A 12,973-nucleotide genomic window follows, 5' to 3' on the forward strand; every position below is an offset into this window, starting at 1 on the left:
AGTTCAGAAAAGCAACCGCCAAGACCTGAACAAGTAAAGTTAAATTAGGTGGTTTAGAAATTCCAGATCCACTCTGATAGTCTGTCAAAAATAGAGGAATGAAGACTGGCATGTTGACAGCTAAAGTTAACTTTAGCATGGCCCAGAAAGGCAATAAAAAGTAGGGAATTTAAACCATAGGTTTTGGTCTTAGCCAATCTGTGTTCAAATCCTGGTTCTTTCCACCTGTGAAGTATATGTATGAAACAGTTTGCACTGTACTCTTTATGACCCCATTTCTTTAAAGGTAAAATTAGCAAAAGAGTACCTACTTCAGAAAGCTATTCTGTGAAGATTTATAATGTCTTGGCACATTTAGGTGACCTATTAAGGGAAGTTATTATGCCAGCATCATCAGCACCACAGTCATTATTGCAGGCCTATATCTTAAAGCCCATATGTACCTGTTAAAATGCATATTTTCAGGCCACATTCTATATTAACTTAGAATAAATGGACCTGGAACAGAGAAATCTGCATTTTTTTCCTTTTCAGGACCACACTTGCAGCATATTGAAGTTCCCAGGCTAGGAGCCAAATCAAAGCTGCAGCTGCCAGCCTAGGCCACAGCCACAGCAATGTCAGATCCAAGCCACATCTGTGACCTACATCATAGCCTGTGGCAATGCCAGATCCTTAACCCACTGAGCAAGGCCAGGGATCTAACTCACACCCTCATGGATACTAGTCGGGTTCTTAACCCACTGAGCCACAACGGGAACTCCAAAATATTCATTTTAACATACTTACCACATGATTCTGATGAAACCTTGAATATGAGACCTTCAGAGAGATGGCAGTTCTGCCTCAGAGACAGACCATCTGAATCAACCCCTTATTTTAATGGATGAAGAAACATACCCATGTTGAGTTAGCAACTTTCCAAAGGTTACACAATTTGTTTTCCTACTCACCAATCTAAGTATCTCACAGCATTTTGGTGGTTTAATTATTTAAAGGATCATAGCATATTTTTCCACCTATCATGAAAAGATGAATCGGAGACTAGGTTTAAGTGTATCTGAGAAATAAAAAGTCTGGTGAATTTTCTTGTTAGAATACAGGTATGCTGGAAGCTCCTGCTGTGATACAATGGATTAAAGATCTGACTGCAGCAGCCTCGGTCACTGTGGAGTCATGGGTTGACCCCCTAGCCTGGCACAGTGGATGAAGGATCTGCATTATCGCAGCTGTGGTATATGCTATAGCTGTGGCTAGGATTTGACACCCCCTAGCCCGGGAACTTTCACATGCCACAGGTGCAGCCATACACATAAAAAAAAGAATGCAACTATGCTGAACTTGCCATGTTCCTATCCACTTTTAAGTTCCACCTTAATATGCTATCAAATTTGAAATATAAGCTAGAGGAGTTTGCACTGTAGAGCAGTGGTTTAAGAATCTGAGCACAGCAGCATGGGTCACCACAAAGATGCAGGTTTGATCCCTGGCCCTGTGAAGTAATTTTGTTAAAGGATCTAGTGTGGTCACAGCTGCTGTGTCACAGCAAGTCACAGCTGTGGCTTGCATTCAATCCCTGGCCAGGGAACTTCCATATATCATGAATGCAGCCATTAAAAAAATAATAATAGTAATAAAATAAAAGCTAGAGACATGTTGTGGGAAAAACAGTGCCTTTCTCAAGGACCTGCTCCTAAATGAGACTTATGTACAATAGGCCAGTATTTTAGGTAGCTTTGGAAATACACAGGTGAAATGGGCCAGTTGCCTCCAGCTCTATTTGTCTTAATGAATGATGCAGGGTCTCCCAAATCTGAAGAACTAGATCCCTTTCCCATTGATTGACTAATAGACCAGAAGGTGCTATGTTGTGAAATTTTTTCAAGCCACACTCTAATGAGTGGTCTGGTATGAGACACCGGAATGAGAATAAACCAAACATTATTCTACTAGTTCTACCGACTGGAAAAATAAAGTTTAAAATCTGAAAGCAGCCTTAGAAATCATCTGCCGAATTTCTCAATTTTATAAGGAAGAAAAAAAGCACGGCAAAATCAAATCATATATATGGATTTACATGTCAAGGTAGTAGCAGATCTGGGCAGTGATAATAATGATAATACTAACATTAATTCAAGCACTGTTCTGGGTACTTTATATCCCATTAAGTCATTAAACTTCAACATTCCACTGGCAATGAGGAAAATGAAGCTCAGAATGATTAAATAAGTTGTGTAAGATCACATATCTAGTGTACAGAGATGCTAAGATCTGAAATGTTATATCAGACTCCAAACCATGCTTAGACCCTGTTTTAACTTGTCCTGTACCAAATGGCTCTCACCCTCCAAATTTCCAATCTACTGGTTTAATGCCCTTTCTTCAACCAAACTCTCAAAATTGAATTGATTTTTTTTTGTATTCCAAATCTGGGTTAATCAAGGCTTCCAGAAACACTTTATTACCAAGCTGTTAGATGACAATAAATGAAAATTTCAAGATGGGTTTATAAACCCAGTAGAAGCGAGTTCTGCACTCTCAAATGTCACCACTGTCATTTAGATTATTAGCTGATTTTCAGAGCAACTGGATGTTTGGAACCAACTTGGAGAATTACTTTTCTAAGGAATAGAGAGGGGAAATAAAACAAGGATGTCTCCTAAATGGCTGTTTCTCTAGCAAAGATTTTTGATAATAAGATAAAGGGAGACAAATAGACACAGAGACAGAGTGAAATTAACAGAGAGATAGATAAAGATACATAGAGAGAGTGCAAGCACTAGCTAAAAGGAAAAGAAGGCCAGAAAAAAATAACAACAACAACAAAGTTATTGGGAAAGGCACGCAGATGCTTGCAGTGAAGACTACAAGGGAAATTCTTTAGTTCCTTTTATACTAAAGGACAAATGCAGTGCAATCTGCTGCTTCTGTAGAAGCAACAGCAGTTAAGAGGAGAATAAAATCCAGAGAGATCTGCTGCAAGGTCCCTGTTGAAAAAAACCATCCTATGGCTGACACATCTGTACGAGAAAGATGACACCAGCTAGAGGAAGGGGTCCTGGTATAGATAGTGGTTATAGGTAAGGTTCAATTCTTCCACTTGTTTGAATTATTGTTGTTGTTAATTATTCTTTTATTATTATTTCATACATGTTAAATGTTAAAAATACTTGAGGCCTCAGGACACGTAATATTTGCATAGATTTCATTAACACAAATGCAGTGTATATGTGATAGTTGAATATCAAACTGTGTCTATGAAGTCATGTCAGTGGTCGTCTGACAGCCTGTGAGGATGATCAGTTAAGATAGAATTCTCTTTAAAAAATGAATGAAATTACAGGTTGAGAGAATGAGATGCAAAAAGTCCTGGAGGAGGAAAGTGAAGGGTACAAGTAAAAAGACAAAAGCAATTTGGCAGTAACAAATGGAAGGAATTTCAAAGAAATAAGACTGTAGACAAGATAAGGGTGGAACAATGTTGTAAAGGCCTCAGGGCCAGGAAGATTTTATTCTATTCCCTAAGAGACAGGAAGACTAACTGAAGGTTTTGAAGCAGTGGATTAGTGGTCATGAAGCATTAAATGAGCCACCAAATGCTGATCTAAATATTTTCAAATAAAAAGATATGAAATTTTTTGAGCACAAAAATCTGTCACAAAATGGAAGTAGTATTCTCTATCAAAAGTGGTCAAAAGTTACTGGCCAACAGAGACCTGCTTTACAGCACAGTGAACTCTACCCAATATTCTGTGATAATCTATGTGGGAAAAGAATCAGAAAAAGAATGGATGTGTGTATATGCATAACTGAATCACTTTGTTGTACAGCAGAAAGTATCACGGCATTGTAAATCAACTATACTTTAATAAAATTTTAAAACATGAAAAAAATTACTTTTTTTAAAAAGTAGTCCTAAGACCAGATAGCATAACAAAAAGTTTGGGGGGAGATTTCCAATGTCCTCTTCCTCAGAAATCAGTAAATTTCACCTACTAGAAAGCTTCCCTTTCTCTTCCTAACTCTCTACCTGAACTACTATTTAGGAATTAGGGCTACTTTACTACTTCATCCAACACCTCAATATTTCTTTTCATATCTCTTCAACTACCAGGAATATATAATGGCTGAGAGAGTGAAAGACAGACAGTGATGGTGTGTACTGCATCCTAGGGTGAGGCGATGGGAGTGAAACGGGAGCAAAATAGAAATTACCAGAAAAGAATGAAATGGAAAGCTTTAGTTTTTCTTTCACTCTTCTTCTACTTCTACCTCTTCTTGCTCCTCCCCCTCCCCCTCCTCCTCCTCCTCTTCTTCCGCCTTCTCCTCCTCTTCTTCTTCTTCTTCTTTCTTCTTCTGCCACAACTACACCATAGCGGCAACAATGCAGGATCCTTAACCCACTGCACTGAGTAGGGCATGAAACCTGTGCTATAGCAGAGACAATGCCAGATCCTTAATTCACTGTGCCACAGTGGGAACTCCCTTTCACTCTTCTAACAAAGGAAAAACTAAGCACTTCTTCAAATTAAATACATACAAAATTACTTCTAAATCCTTCTATGGTCAGATAATATCAGACATACCATCATCAAAACAGCATAGTCATTTTAGGTAAACAATGACTAAATACCTGCTATTCGACTGGACATTCACTAAAAGCATTAGAATTTCTCTTTAAAAGGAGCATTCTAGCAGCAATGTGGCATGAAACAATAAAGATTCTATTGCCCCATTTTTTAGTAAAACAGAATGAGAGACTAGAAAACATCTCACATATGAATCACTGTGTTGTAAGCCTGAAACTAATATTTAAATCAACTATACCTTAATAAAAATAAATAAACAAAAACTTCTAGTGCAAAGCTAAATATAGAGAAAGAAAAGGAGATCTTAAAAAAGATCTATGCCATAAGAAAGATCTATTTTGCATTTATAATTTGAAGAAAATTTATTATAAAAGCATTTTTTAAAGGAAAGAAAATATTTTAAAAAATCATCTCTGGGAGTTCCCATTGTGGTAGAGTGGAATCGGCTGAGTCTCTGTAGCACCAGGATACAAGTTCGATTACTGGCCCAGAACAGTCGGTTAAAAGATCTGGTGTTGACACAGCTGCAGCATAGGTTGCAACTGCAGCTAGGATCTGATCCCTGGCTTGGGAACTCCATGTGCTGTGGGGCCGCCAAAAAAGCAAAAAAATAGTAATAATAATAATAAATTTTTTAAAAATCAGGTTTGTGTTTTAAATACAATTTAAAGTATATTAAAAGGCAAGAAACTATAGGTCCATTCGTTCACAAGTTAGAGGTGTACATTGATGAACAAGATAAGAAAAATTGCAGAAAACTACATGTTCAATAGCAAGATCATTGGCAGTAAGGTGTTGAACTGGCATTGCAGAAAATTTAATCTTTGGAAGATTATGAGATCCTTTCCCAGAAGAGACAAAAAGGATAAAGGAATGAAAATGACAGTAGAAAAATTTTAGCTAGCCAAGACTGAAAACAGGGATTTAGCTTTCAAGATGAATGTTTCTAACCTATACAAGTGGAAAAGAAATAAATTCAAAAGAACTAAGCAAAGAATGTTTTCCTTAGCTTCTTTCTGATTAAAAGGGGGGGCTTTAATCAAACTATGTTGTTATTAACTCAGTATAAGAGAGTTAGATTTAAGGAACAGAGAGAAATCTGAAAAATGTTCCCCGCAAAGTAAAAATTGATTAGATGATAAAAGTGATATTCCAGCTTAGCAGAGAGAAGATGGGTTATTGGTACAATGGACCATTTATAAACAGTTCAAGATAAAGATTTATATAATACCATCTATAAATATATATAACAGATAAAATTTTAAAATGAAACTTTAAATATGAAATTTTATATGAATTAATAGAACATACATGTGAATACATCTACCATATCACAAGCTGAAGACATATCTAAATACAAAAGCAATAAAAGAAATTGCAAACAAAAAATTATGAGATGACTATCCTGTAATCAATTTCCCTTTCACTTGGACATTTAAATGTTCAGAGTTATTTGTCTATATTCTCAGCCTTTATTGCCTTGATACACTTTCACCAAGGTACCAATACCTGACTTTTATCCAGGTGAATTCAATATATCCACTTTTACTAAGGTCACCAATAGTCAACTACCTATTAGTTACCAGTGGAAAATACTGCAATCCACTTTTTAATTTACTCTTTTCTAGTGTTTGCATGCTTTATCATTTGTTCTCCCTTGAAAATTTCATTGATGTTGGTGGTGACTTTGTATTCACCCTGTTTTCCTTCCACTAGCACACTGGAAACTCTCTGGGAAATTGGGAGAAAAAAAGACAGCATCATGCTAAAGTGCAAAGGGTAGTGAACAGGGTCTGAGCTTACTCACCCCTTTGGCCCGATACTCTTGTGCAGAATACAATCTCCTCAACTCTCTGTTATGGCCCTCTTTCTATATCATTTTCCTCACTCCTTTTTTCCCTTTCTAACCATACTACTGATTCTACAGCAATATAATTTAATAATCATAATATTTTAAATACTGGAGTTTTTCTGATTTTTAGAGTTAAGCAATATATAGAGCATTAAAGACTTAAATTGTAGTTATAAAACAGAATTTAAATCACATAAGCCTTGAAAATGTGAAAAAGAAGACAATAATAAAACCAACAAAAATTTAAAAGTATGTAAAAGAGTAAGGGCACCAATTTACTCAGGTTTCATCATGGAAGGTCAACAGATAGAGTGTTAAATGTTACTACATCTAAAAATGAAAGTTATAACTATATGAAGTTTTAATGATAATCATTAGGAGAATAAAAACCTAAACTAAAAGTGTAAATAGAGGTTGCTTCTGGGAAATAAAGCTGGGGTGGAGGGGAGGAGCAAGATCTTTGCTTTTTATTTTGTACTATTTTATTTTTAAGATTAAACTATTTGTATAATAAAACAAAGTGCATTTACCTAGTTTTGAAATTTATTAAAAAATGAAAGGAAATTAGGTTGGATCATTTGACCTTTAAGGCCTCCTCTTTCTTGAGAATCTGTGATTCTGTGATCACAGATGCAACTGTGAAGATTAATCTTGCAGCAGTGAGCAAGTTGGATTGGAATGGAGAGAGATAGGAGTGGAGAAGCCAATTACTAGGTTATTATAGCACAGAAGGTAGGAAAGTAATGAGGATCTGAACTGAGATGGGCAGGAGGAATGGAAGGAAAGTTAAAAATACAAAAGCCTTTGTGGAGGTAGAATGTACCTAATTTGGAAAATTATTGGATGGAGGTACAGGGTTTGAGAGAAGGACTGTAAGATTTCAAGTCAGAGTGATTATAAGACTTAGTGAAGTCATTAGCCAAAATAAGAGACTCAGAAGTAGAGGGAATATTCCAATGACTAGACCAAACTGAGTCAGGGAAGACTGTAGTGATGAGAAGCAACTTAATCACTTGTGGCTGGGGGGTTAGGAGAGCATAGTGGTAGTTCAAAGGAATTTATGCAGCACCCAAATTTTCTGAAGACCTTGGCTTCTGCTCTCCAGCTGGCGAGGATTCAGGATCGCTTCTGAGTTGGCCGAAGCTTATCTGCAAGTTGAACGTTCTGAGTTGAGGACATTATATATATAAATAAATATATATATACACACATATATATATAAATAAATATATATATATACACATATATATAAATAAATATATATATACATATATATAAATATATATACATATATATAAATAAATATATATATACATATATATATAAATAAATATATATATATACATATATATATATAAAAACCTTTTCTCTATTAAAGGAAACAAAATTGCAAAGCTCTTTAGCACTCTTCTATAAAATTGACCTTGCCATACAGAACTTTAAAAAATTTGATGATAATAATGCTATCTCACTAGAAAATCCCGTCAAACACACTGCCTGAGTTATAAAAGTAATTGCTCCTACAGTATGTCTGGCAGTATCAGAAATCTACTTCTTAGGCAAATGAATATTTATCAAAAACATACCTATAGAAAGTTATCCTTCCTGACTTTTTTTAAGTCCCCAAAACTGCAAGGACTGAATTTCCTAATCTCATGAAAGTAAATTAGTTTATTTCTTGGGGTTCATGAATCCACAGTCATCCACTTTATTTGAATGCTTTATTTTATTTACACCTGCCCCTGTCTATTGAATAGATTTAAAATTGGTTACACTCCAAAAATCTTAACAGATATTATCAAAAATTGTAGTGAATTCAAATAAGGAAAAGGGTCCAAGTAATTCCAGGTGATATAAATTAAAACTGAAATTTCAGTAGATGAACAAAATAGTTTATTTCTTTTTCAAGTAAAGGTCTTTTGGAGCAGGAGTGGAGATGTACTCCAGATAGTTATTCAAGGATCTAGGATGACAAACCTTTACTATCTTCAACACATTCCTAGAAAGCCCTCCCAGAGTGTTAACTTCCTATCACTAGATCCTGAGGAAGAGAGATGAGATTGTACATGTTTTTATAGGCTAGACCAAGAAGTGATATTTATCACCTCTGCTAACATTCCTGTGACATAAACTCAATCATATGGCCCCAAAAAACTGCACCAGATAGTGGGAAATAGTCCCAGAGGAAAAAGAAATGGAGTAAGTTTGGTAAATACCTAACCAGTCTATGCTACCATTGACTCTGCTGATTCACTGTTACTCTTCATCCACATGTAAAACACATCCATCTCCTTCTCGAGTCCCACCCCGGATGTTCAAGTAGCTCAGGTTCTGAGGTCTCGGAGTAAATCACCACCTGTGATTAAAAGGTCAAAATATCATTTCCACCCACCTCAACACATACATGCGCAGGCGCATGCGCGCGCGTGCACGCACACGGTATTAAGTGGAGAGGCAGCAAACGGAACAACTTATTAGGTCCTTTTGTAAACGGGCAGAACAGGCGACACATAGCAGTCACAAGTCTACATAATTATATAGGTCACATAGAATTATAGATATATATTATGTGTGTGGGTGTGGGTGTGTGTGTGGTGTGAAATGCTAGACACCTCTGCCCTCGCAAGAGGGGTCAACGTTTTTTGGGTGTTTTTTTTTTTTTTCTTTTTTGGTAAGCAGCTTTTTTCAGGCAGCAATATATTACAACCATTTTTCCATGTTATTTACTATAGTTCTAAAACTGACTTTTATATTTATTTTAAAGATGCATATCACAAAAAGTAAATCAACGTTTTAATAAGATTGTGATTTTGCTTTCTTGGCAGTCGGGAATACATTGTTTTCTATATACACTGACTCTGCCCCTAGCTCATTGTTCCCTGTTGTGTTTATTGTTACTCTTGGGCCACATCTGGAGTGAATTATGAAGATGCCCAACTGGGAGACCGCTCAACTTCTGCAGTGTCCTTCCTGCCCCTCTTAATCCTTAAAACGCCAAACACTGTTTTTGTCTAGACTTGTGGGTTTTTTGAACATACAAAGCCTTCACAATTTTCCTAGGTATCTGCTTTATTTGCTTCTAGTCAATTCCATGTTCTGATAGCCCAAAGTATTTTTCTGAGACATAGTTTTCAGATGGATTTTTTTTATTGTTCACCTACTTGCTTCTCTTGCATATAAATCTTGAATATACATACTGAGCTCTATTGAGTCCTTCTGCTTTAAGTGGGAAGCTTTACTGTTACTAGTTTTTTTTTTTTTTTCAGCAGGGTTGAATCTAAATGAATCTTTGTCATTCAGAGCCTTTTTTAACCTTATTTCCTGTTTGGCTTCTAATTTTCCAATCAACTTTTCTAAATCTGTGGTACTTCAAATTTCTGAAAACTTTCTATTCTCTTTTATTTCTCTGTGAAAAATAGCTAATTATTATTCAACCTGTACTACTTCTTCTAATAACATGTTTTGCTCAACCAGTGGCAACCACTACTCATCAATGATACTGTTTTTCAACTTCTTTTACTAAAGCCAAAGGCTTTGTATATATGTTATCCATCTTCAAGTTATCACAAGTAAACAAAAACTTTGCCGTTAAACAACTTGCATTTTTTTTCTTGCCTCTGACGTCAGTTTTCTCCTGCTGCCTAGTAATTAACCACTGAGCAAAGGACAACCTTGGAACGGATGCTTTCAAGATGGCTGAGCCTTTGTCAACCTGGCATCCTGAATGTCTTTATGAAGTACAACCCACTCTGCTCTAATTTTATAGAAACACATGTGTCTTATTTCCATAAAGCAGAGAAAAGGGGAAAAAATAAAAGAAATACCGAATGTCTATTACCAATTTCTTTAGTAATTAATATGTTAGTAGTCACTGTAACTGATAAACTAGACTGTAAGCTAATAAACTTCTAAGGCATGGTAGCTTCATGCCTTAGAAATTTATTCATTGTTCTTATAAGGTATGATTGCTGCAGAGTAATGCGAGAGTAGGTTTGAAAGAGACTGCTCCCCTCAATATATACCTTTCAAGATGATCCTATATGTAAGTCAGCAGGCAATTTGGGGAAGGAAACGATCAGCAGTGGTGGCCAGGCTTGAATATCACACACATCCCTTTGACCTACATTGTATTCATTAGAATTAATTATCTACCTTCAATGGAACCTGGAAAATATGATAGCATCTCTGTCATAGATGCTAAATGCTTACTTTATTAGAGCATTTATAATGGACTTGAGCGTCCCAACCTCCAGGGTGAAAATGAAGCACATTACTAAGACCAGACATATAGTTCCCGGTGGGAGAAGAGGGATTTCCTAGAAATAAATTCCACAAAAAAAAAACTTTCTTCCTAACATGGAAACTTGCATAGGGGCTGGGAAATGATATAGTAGACAGTTCTTTTGACAAGAGTCTTAAAATATATTTAATACTGCTTTTCATTTATTGCACATGACATTAAATAGTAATTTGAGAATAGCTTTCACTCAATAGTGGGGGGCAGATTCCCATTTTAAGAAGTATGTGCAGTATTCTATGGTGGATCTTTAAGCATTGGATAATAGCCTTTCCTTTTAATTGTTCTTCTTAAACCTGTTCTGTAAAGAGAAAGAGATGATTTAATGCTTTTTACTTGAAAATGAAAAACAAATGAATTTCCTTGACCCTCATTTGTTTTGATTTATCTTGGCAACCATTCTCAAATCAACAATTTCCAACCATCCAATTGGAATTCTGTTAGTATAGAAGCACTCTTCCCTAACCCTGACTCAAACCACTGGGCATGAAGACACAATGACACAAATGTTCCGAAGCTGAAATTGAAAGGGCAAAGCAGGTAGAGGGAGCATCCTTTTATATATATACATATAAAGTTATACTTTGGAGTTACAGAGCCAGGGAATAAAACTGATCTCTGTCCCAATGAGTTATGTGATTTTGGCAATTAACTTCACTATTTTAAGCATTGAGTTTTTCATCTGTAAACTAAAGATATCAATAAGAGCCCTTTCCTCCTAGGTTGTAAGGACCAAATGAGATCATGTATATAAATCACTCAAAACAAAGCCTGGTGAAGAGAAGGGAATTCAGTAAAGACTAGCTATCATTATTGTTATTATTTATTACTGTGTAAAACATGTTAGATCTTAGAAGAGCTAATGGAATATTATACTTACCAACAAATATTAAGTGCCTTTAATGCTATTCCTTCCCTTGGCTTGCCAAGTATAACTGCATGTATTCATTTCCATACCATATCTTTATACATTAATAGTATATTTCCAAACTGTACCAACTGGTTTTTAAATTTAGAGTAAGAGAAACAAACAAATAGGGCAGTGAATTTTATCTGAAGTATCAATTTGAAAGAAGGAATGAGATGTCCAAATTCTTGCAAAGGTCGCAGTTCTTGAGTATAGTTCATGGAAAAAGATAAAAGAAGATTGTGCTATTACATAATCTAATATTATCAGTGGTTACAATAAAAGCACTTCCCAGAATTATCTGATATACACCTATTTTTTCAAAACTTCACACTACTTTTGGAGCTAACCCATTAGTACATTAAAAATCAGCATTCTTGGCCTGGCATGCCATTTTATTTTCCTACAATTATATGCAAAACTAACATAATCATAATCTATTTATTTTTCCTCTCAGAAACTGTTGGACTAATCCCACTGTTCTTATAGTTCTTTGAAAAGCCATAAATAAGAGTACAATTATGACAATTACCATATGCAACACCCAATTATTAAACCATATGTTGTGTTCTAGTAGCACATTACATATTTCAGTTATGGCTATGGATGATTTATCTATTGTTTTATCTTGCAATTTTAATTACATTACAATATCTATTGTTGATTTATTTTGCTATTTTAAGGATGTGAGACTTTCTAGCCCATTTTCTGATATACACTTATCGGAAACACAAGTGAAGAAAATATTTTAATGACAACTATTGGATTTCTAATTCTTTCAGTTTTTTCAAAAAGTACCCAAATTATTTTTCTTTCTTAATATTTTCAATATTTTTAAATATACATCCAAAATGAGCATTTATTCCTTCTCCTTGCAACAATATCTGTATGTTTATCCAAACTATCTAAACTTTATTTAGAAATATTCATTTAATTTTTTATTTCAAATAATTTATCTAGTACAGAAGTGTAATTTGAATATTAATTTCTAAATTTATTAAGTAAAAGAATAAGTACTTTTTCTTCATCTGTGAAAGAAGAAACTAAATAATGTAATTTTTCCCCATGAGATGAGAAGTTCATTAATTGCAGAAGAATCATAAAAAATACCTTTTGTGGACTTATTGTGATTCACTAGTATGTAATAATAAATCATCAAAATATTAATAAAAATCATGATTAAGATAAAGATCCTAAGTCAAATAGAATGAAAATAGTGTATGACTACTAAATGGGTGTGACATAGGTAAATTACCTAATATCTCTGAACTATAGTTCCCTCATTTGTAAAACAGGGAAAACCACACTGTCTTTAACAGATACGCTGA

This window comes from Sus scrofa, chromosome 13, assembly GCF_000003025.6.
Source record: "Sus scrofa isolate TJ Tabasco breed Duroc chromosome 13, Sscrofa11.1, whole genome shotgun sequence".
NCBI lineage: Eukaryota > Metazoa > Chordata > Mammalia > Artiodactyla > Suidae > Sus > Sus scrofa.